The sequence below is a fragment of the Zalophus californianus genome, chromosome 6, assembly GCF_009762305.2.
Source record: "Zalophus californianus isolate mZalCal1 chromosome 6, mZalCal1.pri.v2, whole genome shotgun sequence".
Lineage (NCBI taxonomy): Eukaryota > Metazoa > Chordata > Mammalia > Carnivora > Otariidae > Zalophus > Zalophus californianus.
The window spans coordinates 63,888,104-63,892,578 of NC_045600.1; the positions used below are offsets into that span (position 1 = coordinate 63,888,104).

General features: G+C 40.6%; 1 non-coding gene across 1 annotated transcript; it reads right to left on the minus strand.

Annotated features, from left to right (window-relative positions):
* Positions 1-3,470: 3,470 nt before the first annotated feature.
* Positions 3,471-3,610, minus strand: LOC113910790. The gene has a single exon (XR_003516276.1). It is a non-coding gene; the product is annotated as a small nucleolar RNA SNORA7 (small nucleolar RNA).
* Between the last annotated feature and the right edge of the window lie 865 nt (positions 3,611-4,475).

The window sequence follows — 4,475 nt, forward strand, 5'->3', positions numbered from 1 at the left end:
CTTATCACATTTATATACATGTCTGAAAAATCATTTGTTGGTGGCATATTTGGTTGACATTGCACATCAAAGATACATGCTGGAGGAGGAAAAGGATGTGGAATAAGAAGAAGCTTCAAGTACCTAAAAAGTACCTATAAAAAGCTGGTAGCAAGTCCCAGATGGGTGTAGTGGGGCTGGTGGGCTGTTGATATGGTAATGAAGGAGGGCACATTCTTTGTAATGGTCGCAACCTAGACAACTCCCATGCCTACACTACCACCTAAAGTTCCAGCAAAGTTCCATTACCAAATTAATCTTCTTACAACATTTATTTCATCAAGTCTGCATCTGTTAAACAATGAATCCCAATTCCCTTTAAAGGGATGGAGAATCAGGCTTGAGGATCAATTTCACCTGTTGTCTACTTTATAATAAGGTCTTTAAGGACAGGGACTAAGTGATACTCATTTAGGAGCTTACCCTTACCCTTGTAGGTCTATCATGGTGCCCTTCAAATAAAAGGCAGCCAAACGCTGTGTTGAACTGGATAGACTTTAATATCATAAATATACATAAAACGCTTTTATAAATAGCTATTTATAGAAACCTAATTTTAATTAAACATTTTCTTTACTATTTTCTACCAAGTTGTAAATCAGTTTATAATCTAATCTTACCCCATTATATGATTACAGAATGCCATCATTTAGTCCTTATGGGACTAGAGCTTAATACAGAGAATGCTGTTGTAAGGGCTTTCTCTTGAAACATGGCCCAGATTCAAAATGAAGCACATTTTCACTGTTGTCAATGGCATTAGCAATGAGTTTCTTCCTATATCTACTCTCATTAGTTAGTACTCTTCACTCTTTGCTCTCCCACAAAAATCCTGAGTTGTTTTTTTTTTATTACCAATATAAAATACATTTCTGACTCAAGAAACTATTGCCTAATATGTAGAATCATCAATTTGGCCATATTATAAAATACTTTTGGGTAGTGATATTTTAAAATTTTACTTGTATTTAACTAACGTTGCCATTCTGGACTGAGAAAATACAAATCAAAGTGCCAGGCATCAAGACTTGAAATGTTCTGTTAGCAAGGAGCTGAGAAGTTTACAAGACAAGGATAAGAACAAAGATGATGAAATTAAAATTTGCCCACCTTCAGGGTGCCTGGGTGGCTCAGTTGGTTAAGTGTCTGCCTTCTGCTCAGCTCATGATCCCAGGGTTGTGGGATTGAGTCCCACATTGGGCTCCTTGCTCAACAAGGAGCCTGCTTCTCCCTCTGCCTGCCACTCCCCCTGCTTGTGTTTGCTCTCTCGCTTTCTCTCTGACAAATAAATAAAATCTTTAAAAAAAAAAAAAGTTCTTTCTTTAAAAAAAGAAAATGTATCTTTTCCAATCAAAATAAGTCACTTCCTCTTCCAGAGCGGAAGTGAGTGCAAAATAGTCAACATGCCACCAAGGGGCTGATTTGTCTCCTTTAGAGACGGTACTGGGGACTCACTGTTGATCTCTGTTGCTGGAAATCTGGACAGGTTGGACTTTTGGAAGTGGTGTAGTTAGATCAGACTTGGGAAGTGGGAGCTTATGTTGTTAGGCCTGTGCATAACCTCCACCCTACCATCTTGGTAACTCTGTTTGTATACTCATTGTGCCAGCATTGGATAGCTGATGATAGAGCCTGGCTGATGTTAGCCAGTTAAGTCATTCTGGCTAATTGGTTGTTTAGTGCCTCTCCCATGGTATGTGCTCTCTGGTGAGAATTAACCTCCAATACAAAGATCTTCACATCTTATGCCCACTCCAGGAAGTCCATCCAAATGTCTCTCCCCCAGACATCCTTATTCCTGAAAGTCCAGTCTTTATCTTCTCTTCTTTCCCTTCTGATCATGTGCCACTGCCCATGAGTCTGTATGTATGCAGACTGAGTTCCTTCTCTTTCTATGAAAGTGGATGATCAGGTATACCACTGAATCTCTCTGCTCACCAGGAGGATATCCTCTCATCACTGTTTGTTAAGGCCATGCCCAAGTGAAGCTGAGGTAAGGTATAGGCCATTTTTGGTTTGTAGCCACATTCCAAGACTATCCACTTATGAAAGAAGCCCAGATTTTTTTCTCCTCCATCAGCTGATCATAAGTGACCCTCCTACAGAGGCTGTATTAGTTTGGGGTCTTGGGGAAGCAGACACCAAGACAGAGTTGGAAATGCAAGATATTTATTGGAGGTAAATCCTGTGAAAGAGAAAAAGAGGGAGCCAGAATAAGCAGAGAAAGCCTGTCAGACCAGTAGCTTCTAGATAGAACTAGTGTATTCCATGGTCATGGGCCCACTCCTGCACCTCTTTTACTGTGAAGTAAATCTCTGCATTGGATGCTATATTATGTGGAATTTCATGACTCTTGACCAAGCACTCTATAAATCCCCAGATTGTGATGCTAAGTAGGTTCTGGGGATAGGAAAAGGAAAACCCATACCTGGAATTGCTGTCTATTCTTGTGAGAATCAACTGCTGGGCCCTTCCAGAGGACCATAAGTATATAAGGAGCCAATGTAATCAATATACTACCAAGTCGCTGATTTATCTCCTCAAGAAATAGTGCCATACTGGAGGCTCAGCCTTACTATCTCTCGCTGACGAATTGGATATTCAGAATAGCTGAGTCAGCTGAATCAATAGCCAGTTCAGCTTTAAATGGGAGCTACGCTATTGTGCCCACGTCTTCACAGTGACCACTCTACTCATGAGCTCACTGTGCCACTGGGGTAATGGATGACAAAGGCTGGCTAATGTCAACTGGCCAAGTCATTTCATCCATTTGGTTGTTCAGTCTTCTTCCATGGTTAATGCTTTCTGATGGGCATTATTATGGAGTACAAAAAAAATACTCATATTTCATACCCAATCCCATAATCCCAGCTATATGCATCAACCCTGGACCTCCATATCTCTGATTTTCTAGTCCTTCCTCTTTAGGGCCCCTTGAGCAGCTTGCCAGGCTATTCACCACTGCCTGTATGTCCATAGATTTTCTCACTTCAGATTACTTCTCCTACAAAAAGTGAATGACCAGGAGCACCACTCATAGTTCTACCCATTTGGAACATTTTCTTATACCACTGTCTTTCAAGACCACTCCCAAGGGTGGTTATATTATAGCTACATCTATTATCAATTTGTATCCACTTACTGAAGTATCCCATTTGTAAACCATGCTTGTGTATTTTTTTTCTTCTCCTTCAGCTGGTCATAGGAGGCCCCTAATTCAGCCACAGATGTGAGCTGTGATGGGTAATACAAGGATCCGAACTACTTGCTTAAAACCTTACTTGTGCTTTCTAGTTGCTCGGGTATGATCCCAAATATAGTATTTCTCTCTTACAGTAGATTGGTGCTGGGCCTGCCCATCTTTATGAATTTTGTTTGTTTTGTTTTTTTGATTTTTTTGATTTTGTTTTTTTGTTGTTTTTTTTTTTGAAAATTGTTGCAGAGTGTCTTCCAATCACCAGCTACTGAACAAACTGGGAATGGAATGGGTACCTCTGCCAGGCTTGCTTTCCCTCCCGACTCCGAAGCTGGCAGAATACTAACCACTCTCCAGACGCGATCCTGGGAGGTCCCATGTTTATGAATTAAGGGTCTGACAGAACCCACTCATTATGGGCAGTCCCAGATGCATGGTCACTTGGTGTCCATGGTTGAGTGTTCCTTTCTCTACAAGAGCCCAGGAACATGCTGGGAGCTATTTTTCAAAAGACATAGTAATTTATATTCCAGATGACATAGCTTTGCTCCAGAAATCCAGGGACCTGAATTCTAATCATCCCTTTAAGACTTTTCTATAAACTCTACATTGTATCTTTCCCATTATTGATACCTCCAACACCACAGGGTCTACTGGATAGTATGGCCCAAGTAGCAGAGTTGTGTATACCAAAGCCTGTACCTTCTATGGAACTCTTTGCTATTTGGACCACTCTGAAATCTGGCAGTTTTCCCTATCACTTGGTATGTGGGTCAAAGCAAAATTTCTAGGTATATAACAATGGTTCTAAACCAGGAATGATTTTGCTCCCCAGTGGACATTTGGCAGTATGAAGCAATTTTTTATTTTCATGACTAGAGTAGGAGGAGTACTACTGGCATCAATTTAGGTAGAGGCCAAGAATACTGCCAAACATTCTGCAATGCACAATACAACTCCTAAAGAATTATTTGGTCCAGTAGTGCCAAAATTGAGAAAATTTGGTGTAAAATACGTTGCCTTCAGAGCATGCAGCCTACCAGGTGCTGTGCTTCCATGGGATACAAGATGCAGCAATATTCTCTTATTTTGCAGGGAATATCTAGCCTGACCACTAGACTCCTAAAAACTCTACTGAAATGAGAATTCCCTGATCCTTATTGGGTTTATCTCTTTCCTCTGGAGTATATTATCTTATCAAAGACTCCAGCATACTAGCTATCTTTCAGTTATCCTGCCC